Source organism: Mus musculus, chromosome 6 (genome assembly GCF_000001635.26).
Source record: "Mus musculus strain C57BL/6J chromosome 6, GRCm38.p6 C57BL/6J".
Classification (NCBI taxonomy): Eukaryota; Metazoa; Chordata; class Mammalia; order Rodentia; family Muridae; genus Mus; species Mus musculus.
This window is the reverse complement of record NC_000072.6, coordinates 50,598,985-50,608,636: the sequence shown is the minus strand read 5'-3', so window position 1 is coordinate 50,608,636 and position 9,652 is coordinate 50,598,985. Positions and strand designations below refer to the sequence as shown.

At 43.3% G+C, this 9,652-nt stretch overlaps 1 long non-coding RNA gene across 1 annotated transcript; it reads left to right on the top strand.

Moving 5' to 3' along the window:
* On the top strand, positions 4,938-7,079 carry Gm38807. Its single transcript, XR_869065.2, has 3 exons — positions 4,938-5,003; positions 5,751-5,858; positions 6,773-7,079. It is a non-coding gene; the product is annotated as a predicted gene, 38807 (long non-coding RNA).
* The last annotated feature ends 2,573 nt before the right edge of the window (positions 7,080-9,652 follow it).

Genomic DNA, 9,652 nt, shown 5'->3' with positions numbered 1-9,652 from the left:
GACTGCAGCAGCAGCAGCAGCAGCAGCAGCAGCAGCAGCAGCAGCAGCAGCAGCAGCAGCAGCAGCAGCAGGGGAACGCAGCGAGTCCCAGGATCTAGTCGTTGCTCACACAAACCAGGTGGTCCCAACTAGGCTGGTTGTTTCAGCTGGCTCTCTGTAGAAGTCCTTTCCAACAGCAGTGCTGGCAAGGAAATGCAAGCAGGTGAAGTGCAGTGAAGTGCCCTTCTTCTGCTGGCCTTATATTGCTCTCCAGCAGAGGGCGTGGCCAGGATTAAGGGTGTGTCCCACCCACCACGCCTGGATCTGGGACTGGTTGATCCCAGGATGACCTTGAACTCACTCTGATATCTCCAGGCCTTAATCTCCTGAGAGCAAAGGTGTGTACGACCTTGCTTGGGCCTAATCTCCATGCCTAGATCCAGATCTGAAACCTGTGTCTTTCAGCTAAAGATCTGGATCAAAGGGGACCCCTCCAATTCTGGACTGTAGTTCATCCCAGATATATCCACCTTGACAACCAGGAATAGCCATTCCACTTCTGGATAAAGGGAGGAAGTCCCCTGGCCCGCTGTCAGTCAATGTTCTTTCTCAAAATCCTTAATCACTTAATCCACAGGAGATTTCTGTCATGCCTGAGATTGTTTCAAAGAATATTCCTGCTCTTTTGCCCTCTCTCTCTCTCTCTCTCTCTCTCTCTCTCTCTCTCTCTCTCTCTCCTCTCTCTCTCCCTCCCTCACCTCTCTATTTCTCTCCTCTGTGTGTGTGTGTGTGTTTGTGTGTGTGTGTGTTTGTGTGTGTGTGTGTGTGTGTGTGTAAGAGAGAGAAAAAGAGCACTCACAAGCAAGCACACATGAAAAACATCAATAAGAATTTATTAAGGCTTAAATAGCATATGTTAAATATTTTACTTGTTATACATTGTTTTGTATCAAGATGGGAATGATTTAGAGTTTTGTAGTTTTCATCTTCCTGTGGGAGAGAGGTCAAGCTAAAAGTGTTTCTGGTTCCAAGCTAAAGGGCGTACTTTTTTGTGGAAAAAGGCTTTGTGTTTGTGGTTGGGTTTTGATGTTGTTGTTGTTGTTGTTTATTTGTTTGTTTTGAGATTGGGGTTCTCTGTGTAGCCCTAACTGTCCTGGCACTCACTCTGTACAGTAAGCTGGCCTTAAACTCAGAAATTCACCTGCTTCAGATCCCCCCCCCCCTAGTGCTCAGATTAAAGGCATGTGCAATTACTCCCAGCTGTGTCTGTGTTTTTAGATAAGGTGATTAGTCTCTGGACAGCTTCCAGAGTTTCATGGTTCAGATATGACACGGTGAGACCTTATGAAGAACTAGATTCAATAAAATCAATCAAAAATGTAGAATCTTTGTGCCATCCTTCACATGGCATGAATGAAGACTTAGGATCAGTTATCCTTAAAATTGGCCCATAAAAAGATTGTCATTTTTATACTCACACAAGGGTCAGGATTTCTTGCCTAACTACTCTGTACATCCTCCACAGACTAACACAATCCACACAAATACCTTGATGGTTCTTCCATTTGGTTTGGAGATTTGTAGACTGCACATGGTTCAGCTTTGGTGAGATTCATCATGAGACCTGCTAAACTGGCCTTCTAGAACTCCCAATGTCATGGAGTCCAGGTCACCTTGCCTCATTAAACCTGTCAGATGGATCCAATCAGAACTTAGACATCAGAGACTAGAACAATTGTTGGCATGGCCTTCTTATGGCCTACCCAACTCTCCCATTTTTCCCTACCCTGCCCTCCTTGAAAGATATCTCAAAGTTATCAAGAGTTGTCATCCCAGATCCTGGGCTTGGGGGCTGAAGGTGGTTGTTCTAGTTGTCTTTCTGGGGAATTTAGAATTGCTCAGAATGGATATTAGTCCCCTGTAAGTTTTAGGGTTGGTAAAAATCCTTTCCCAATCTGTTGGTGGCCTCTTTGTCTTATTGACACTGTGTTTTGCCTTACAGGAGCTTGGCAATTTTATAAGCTGGATTCCAGAAAATCAAATATGCCCATTAAAAGATGGGGTACAGAGCTAAACAAAGAATTCTCAACTGAAGAAAACTGGTATGGCTGAGAAGCACCTGAAAAAAAAATGTTCAACATCCTTAATCATCAGGGAAATGAAAATCAAAACAATCCTGAGATTCCACCTCACACTAGTCAGAATGGCTAACATCAAAAATTCAGGTGACAGCAGATGCTAGTGAGGATGTGGAGAAAGAGGAACGCTCCTCCATGGCTGGTGGGATTGCACGCTTGTACCAGCACTCTGGAAATCAGTGTGGCGGCTCCTCAGAAAATTGGACATAGTACTACTGGAAGATCCAGCAATAACTCATCCGGGCATATACCCATAAGATGTTTCAACTGGTAATAAGAACACATGCTCCACTATGTTCATAGCAGCCTTATTCATAATAGCCAGAAGCTGGAAAGAACCCAGATTCCTGCAATAAAAGAGTGGATACAGAAAATGTGGTACATTTACACAATGGAGTACTACTCCGCTATTAAAATCAATGAATTTCTGAAATTCTTAGGCAAATGGAGGCATCTGGAGGGTATCGTCCTGAGTGAGGTAACCCAATCACAAAAGAACTCACATGATATGCACTCACTGATAAGTGGATATTAGTCCAGAAACTTAGAATACCCAAGATACAATTTGCAAAACACAAGAAACTAAAGAAGAAGGAAGACCAAAGTGTGGATACTTCAGCCCTCCTAAGAATGGGGAACAAAATATCCACGGAAGGAGTTAGAGAGACAAAGTTTGGAGCTGAGACGAAAGGAAGGACCATGCAGAGACTGCCCCACCCAGGGATCCAGACCATAATCAGCCACCAAATGCAGACACTATTACATATGCCAGGAAGATTTTGCTGACAGGACCCTGATATAGCTGAATGTAGTGAGGCTATGCAGTGCCTGGCAAATACAGAAGTGGAGGCTCAGAGTCAGCTATTGAATGGAACACATGGCCCCCAATGGAGGAGCTAGAGAAACGACCCAAGGAGCTGAAGCGTCTGCTTTCCTATAAGAGGAACAGCAATACGTACAAATCAATACCCACTCAGCTCTTGTCTCTAACTGCATATGTAGCAGAAGATGACCTAATCACCCATCATTGGGAGGAGAATCCCTTGGTCTTTCAAAGATTATATGTCCCAATACAGGGGAATATGAAGTCGGAAGCAGGAGTGGGTGGGTTGGAGAACAGAGTGGGAGGAGGTATAAGGGACTTTTGGGATAGCATTTGAATTATAAATGAAGAAAATATCTAATAAAAAATTGTTAAAAAGAAAAAAAGAAAGAAATCAGAAAAAATGAAAAAATATGGCCATAATTTGAACAGGGAGGATTGTGTAATCATAAATCTCATTTGGTAGAAATCTATATTTGGTTACAAAACTGAAGTTTTAATATCTTACATTTGTAGAGAATAAAGGTTTTGATTAGTATGAATTTCTAAAATAGAAACAAAAATTCAAAAATACAATGCTTAGATCCATTCCTTCTATAATTGCCATTACAAACTGTCTTTACATGATCAAGCATATGGATTAAGGGCCAGATACAGAACTCAATTTGTGAATTAATTGTAAGGGTTTTTTTCAAGATATTCTACTTAGAAATGGCCCAGAGCATTTAAAGGACAACATTCCAGATTGTTTACATACATACATAGTTTCCAAACAGTCAAAAAAAAAATCAACAGATTGTGACCTTAACGAGATTTAATCATTTATGGTTGAGACTTCAGTGCTCCTGAGGGCACTCATTCTTTGGTTCAGGGAAGAACCTGAGCATCTACACCTCTAAGTGAGGTTGTACATTGTGGCTAGGTGGTCACTGGGCAGAAATTGCCTATTCATCTTCGGACAAAAATACTATCCAGAACAAGGACACACTATGCACAATAGTCCATCTACTGATATCTCTGCTAAGATAGGGTAATCAGCCCTTCAAAATTCTGCATTATAAAGGACTGTCAGATGATCCTGGGCCAAACAGCCAATGACTGGTACTCCAGTGTGATGAGAAGCAGGGCACTGTGTAGGTAGGCAGCTGCCACTACAATTTGTTCCTGTTTTGGAAGCTGTGTTAGTGCGTCCTATATTTTCAGTTAAACTTTATGTTGCTCACAGGATTCTGACAGGGTCGAAGACTAGTTGTAGTCTCATAGGCAACCCAAGCTGTTTAGCATTGAGAAAGATGATAGTTTTGACAACAAGGTTTTCAGATAGTATAAAATCTGAAACCAGAACCTAACAGGTGTAAAATTATAAGCCTTTTTAAGTTAGAATGGATGATAGAGTGCCTTACTCGACAAAATTGATGGGCTGAGTGATAAGTGTACCTTATACTTTATAAATTACAGAGTGGTAATAGTTGTGCTCAATTTATATCTCAGTGAAAAGAGCCTTTTAGTTGGACAAGAGGGGGGAAATGTTGTGGACTGCTGTTTGTGTGTTCTGCTCTCTCAATTGTTCCTAAACACAGGTGCAGTCAGGTGAAATCTTAATTGTTCAGATAAGGCGAGAGCCTGTATTGAGCCTGTATTGGCTTGGGAAGGCAAGGCAGAGCTGAAAGTTTTAGAGAGGGGAAAGAGAGATGGAGAAAAGAGAGGTAATGGAGAACAAATGATGGAGGAAGAGGAAGATGGAGCTGAACCACAGGGCCCTAGGGGCCATAAGTAACTGGGGATTTCATAGATGGGAAATAGAGTAATATAGGTACATTTTCCGGATCTAGGGGTGCAACTTGCATTTATATGCGTTGAGTTTTGGATTCTTTGCATGGGCATTTTGTGGTTGGAGATTTCCTCTAATAAATTTGGCTGGCATATTACAAGTCTTTTGTGTTATCCTTTTAAGGGTGTAATGGGAAGTGTGAGCGGCAGCCAGCTCTCTGTAGGCTAGCCACAGGTGGTGGATGGCATTGGAAGTAGGAGCAGCCTGGCAGCAGCTAATCCTGGAAACCAAGGTAAGACTGCTACTTGGGGATGAACACTGGGGGTTAGCAAGACCAATTTGCCTGTGCCTGACCACTTTAGCATGCACTGGGTTTTTTGTTTGTTTGTTTGTTTGTTTGTTTGTTTTGGCTGTTTTGTTTTGTTAGTTTTTTGCTACAATCGCAAATCTCCTTTTGCTCTAAGGATATGAGCAATCTGACGAACTTGGAAAAAAAAATTCCCCCATGCCCTCTTTCTTTTGTCTGTACTCCAAGCCCTCCCCACACTGTGTAAATGTCCTATCTGTTAAGTTTGTTGCAAAGTGGGAGTCTTAGCAGGAGCACAGGGTGGGTGGTGGGGTGAAGCCAGATGGGGGAATCGGGAGGAGTAGGGGGTGGCAAAGGAGCAGGCCAACTGCTGTAAGCACTCAGCACACACACCTGCTGCCCCCTGCTGTGTCTCCTCTTATCCATATTTCTACATGTCAGAGGAGTTTCTATCCAGCTTCTGTAATTTGTCCATAGTTTTTTAATTTTGGTTATAAAAATGTTTACTGAGAGAACCACATATTTGAATATGCTTCTCTCCACCCAAATTCAGAATAGCTACAGTCATTACAGTCCTGTAGAATACATACACCCCTTGCAAACAAAACAAGCTCAAAAAGCAAAAAAATTAATAATAATAATATAATATAATAATAGTAAAAAAAAAAAAGCCCAGCCCACACAGATCAACTTTAGGAGGACAGATGTCATAGGATCTAGTTTCTTCTCTAGGTGGAATTTTAACACCAGAAAGGAAGACAACATAAAATGAATTACCATGCAGCATGACCTCCTGTATCAGAAGAGACTCAGACACTTCCAACACTGGCTATAAAGAAGGTATTTATAACAAAGCTGCGCCGGGCATGGTGGCACACCCCTTTAATCCCAGCACTCGGGAGGCAGAGGCAGAGGCAGGTGGATTTCTGAGTTCAAGGCCAGCCTGGTCTACAAGTGAGTTCCAGGACAGCCAGGGCTATTCAGAGAAACCCTGTTTCGGAAAAAACAAAAAACAAAAAACAAAAAAAAAAACAAAAACAAAAACAAAACAAAAAAGCTGCATGTCTTAGTAGGGATTTGCTGCACATCTCATAAAAGTCTCTTCTTGGTCAAATCACCCTAAGTTCTACCCGATTCAATCCTAAGAAAAAGCTTCAGCTGCAGTGCAAGGGACACTGATTCAACCAAAGAAAGCCACTACCCTGCAAGTGACTGGCAGAGGCTATCCTACCTATGCATGCCTTGGACCCTAAGTAGCCAAATTGGCTTTCATTGTTTCTAAGGGCTCCACCTAGGCAACTGTGAATCTGAACCACCTATAGCAGCCTCCAGGCCCTGTCCTCACTACTCCTGAACTTGGACCTGACTGAAAGTAAAGACAGGAAAAAAACTATCAATGATTCCTTCATTTACTGTTTATTATTGCTACTAACACAATGGTTATTGTTGTTACATGAATACATACTATCCCATCGTAGCCACAGGGCCCACTAAAGGCCCTTGGTCTACACTATAATGAGCAATAATATTGATCTCTTGTCATCTGCTAGGCAGCAGCAGCAGGCTCAGCATCTCACTTAAACAATATCAATGTGAGGTCTGGATTCTTATCATCACTATCAGATAAGGAAGCAAAACCTCAGCATGATGGACCCACTTGCCCAAAGCTGTAGTTAGAGCATGGCGCTGAGAAGCTGTCAGTCATGATTATGCACACCCATTCTTCCTTCTCTGACACCACACCCAACTTGCAGGGTAACAAGCCATCTGACCACATCACTGAACTAGTCCTGACCTCTCAGCATGGCGCCACCTAGTGGTCAAGGTGATCAACGCTCTACTCTGCAAGGCCAAGAGCAAGTCCTCATCTTGTGAGGTGAGTGAGGACTGAGGGAGGCACAGGGAAGCCTGGAGCTCTCAGGCATCCAGTCATGAGGCTGTGCCTCTCAGCTGGCTCCATGGCCCACTTCCTGTCCTCGATTTGCTGGTGTTCTGAACTCGTGCTGGTATAATAGCCAACTTTATTTTTTGTGTGTGTGTGTGTGTGTTTGTTTGTTTGTTTGTTTGTTTGTTTGTTTTGAGACAGGGTTTCTCTGTGTAGCCCTGACTCTCCTGGAACTCACTCTGTAGATCAGGCTGGCCTCGAACTCAGAAATCCACCTGCCTCTGCCTCCCAAGTGCTGGGATTAAAGGCGTGAACCACCACTGCCCAGCAATAGCCATCTTTGATTTCAACCTTATAGCTCCTGTCTAATTAAGTCTGTCCCAAAAGGTGACAAACATACTTTGCTTGGAAAGAAAAGCAAATCTAAAACACAAGAGAAATAACACTTTTGGAGGTTTTTTAAAAACATACATTTGTTTTGATTTATTATAAACTCCAGGTTTTATCCCTTCATGGTCTATCCTCTGACAACTCCACATCCCATACCTCCTCTCCACCCCTCTGTGTCCAAGAAAAACCATACATAACTGTAACATTACACTCTACTGCCAGACGGCAGAGTCCAAGAACAAGTAAAAACTGTAAAGGACCATTCAATGATCACAGACTTTTGTTGAAATGCAAAAAATGTTTTCTATAAATGACACATTGTGCCCGGACCTGCAGGACTTAAGCAACAGGGTTCTCAAGGGAAGGGAGGAACAACTACAAATTGGGATCAGGAGACTCGAAGGAAGGACATGAGACAAACAAATCTGGTCAAGTCTCATTTACTCTTGGGAAACAGAGGGCTTAGAAAGCTGAAAACCAAAAGTGGTACTTGCCCAGGTGCATGGACCAAACCTGTATTATCCCTCGGGTACACACGAATGTAAATGGAATGTCCCCATTGGAAAATGTCCTAAAAGGAGTGTCCTCATTGTAAAAGGTCCAGAAAGTCCTGAGTCAATTCCGGAAGCAAGATAGTGGAAGAAAAAAAAAGAGTGTTAGTTAATAGATGATGGCCCACGGACAAGATGGAGACTGAGATAACAGGGGATTTTGGGCCCCAACAACATAGAAAAATGTACAAATCACAATACTTTACAGAAAGTTCAAAGCCACCCTCAGATGTTTCTAAGTATCTGATCACACATTGGGATCTTGATACTGGTCATCTTCAACCCCCTCTCCTCTGTGGTGGTTGTCTACATTTAAACTACACAGGACATCTTGAGAACTTAATTTTTCATCTGAGTCAAATAAGACCAAGACACAAAACTTAGTTTGCAGTCCAACACCATGTGTAAACCAACACAGCTCTTGAAGTCAACAAGATTTGCACCAGGTGGATGCCCACTGTGGAGCTCATCTCTCCCTCGTAACTATGGGAAGGCCAGAGGTCCATGTGCTGCAGGCAGAGGCTTCCTGTTCCAGACCATACACAGATCTTACAGCACATTATACTCCACACATTTCCATGGGTCTGTGGGAAAGTGCTTCTGGCAAATTGTCATTAGCCTCTTGAGCCCCTGAATGTAATTCCGTTGCGTTTCATCATTTAAAACATGTGCAACATGCTTGGAAAAGATCTTTTCCCTGCCAGTTCTGGCATGGATACCAACCATAGTGACACCAATAGGCCAGGGAGCATTTCCAGTGGCCATCTAAAGGTAAGCATCGTTCGCCTTCACGTACTCTCGCTGCAACAGGAACTTAATAATAGCTGTGACTGACCCTTTAGTATCAGTAGGAAGATTCCTTTTCTGGAACTTTCTGAAAAGCGCTCTGAGGTAGGACTCGATCTGCTGGTGGGATTCTGTCTCTTCTTGGGAACCCTTCTCTTTCTGAAGGGTTGTGAAGGACATGTGGACTCTGCTTTCTTTGACATTCCTGTCTAACTGGGAACTCTTCCTGAACATGCTTTTGGTGGTGGTGGGTGAGAGGTCTAGGGTGGGTAGACTTAGCATCATGGATTGCATGTCGCCGGTCTTCATCATTGTGGATTGCTGTTCGTATGTTCTGCTCCCTCAAGAGTGCCTGGAGTCAGGTGTGGTCAGGTGAAATCTTAATTGGTCAGATATGTCTAGAACCTGTGATTGGGGGTATCCAGAGCTTCGGGCTTCCCGGTACCCCACTCTGAGAAGCCAGCCATTTTCTGTGCTTCTTCCCTGAAGTGAACATCTTAGGGCCCTGTCTGTTAGGAGGCAGGGAATACCATAGAGCTCTGAGCTGGGTCAGTACGGGTGAACGCCAAACTTGGTTGGTATGAGCTGGGCAAAGGGCAGTGTGAGCCGGCATGGCTTCAGTAAATCCCTCAGACACTCCTGGTGTTCATGTTTTTTACCCAAACCCATTTCTGAAGCTTCTAGGACTCAGAAGGTGTATAATGTGGATCTCAGTACAGGTTACAATGGCAATGCTTGTCAAAAACTGATCCTCTTTTTATGAACTTAAATTCTTGGAAGCTTCAGAGACTTGACTTAAATCCACCTCTCATGGGTCAAAAGCACTCTAGATAAGTGCTCTGTCAATCAAATGGCCTCTCTCCCCACCTGCCTGTGCTGTTTATTTCTGAGGGTGAGTTCTCGCTCCCTTTTCCTGGTCCTTGGACTTCCCTCCCTCAACTCCTGGAACCATGGGCCTAAAAGCTTCAAATGGACACTGACGAAGAAATAGCTTCTGCCCCTAATGATATGTGTGTCTCAGC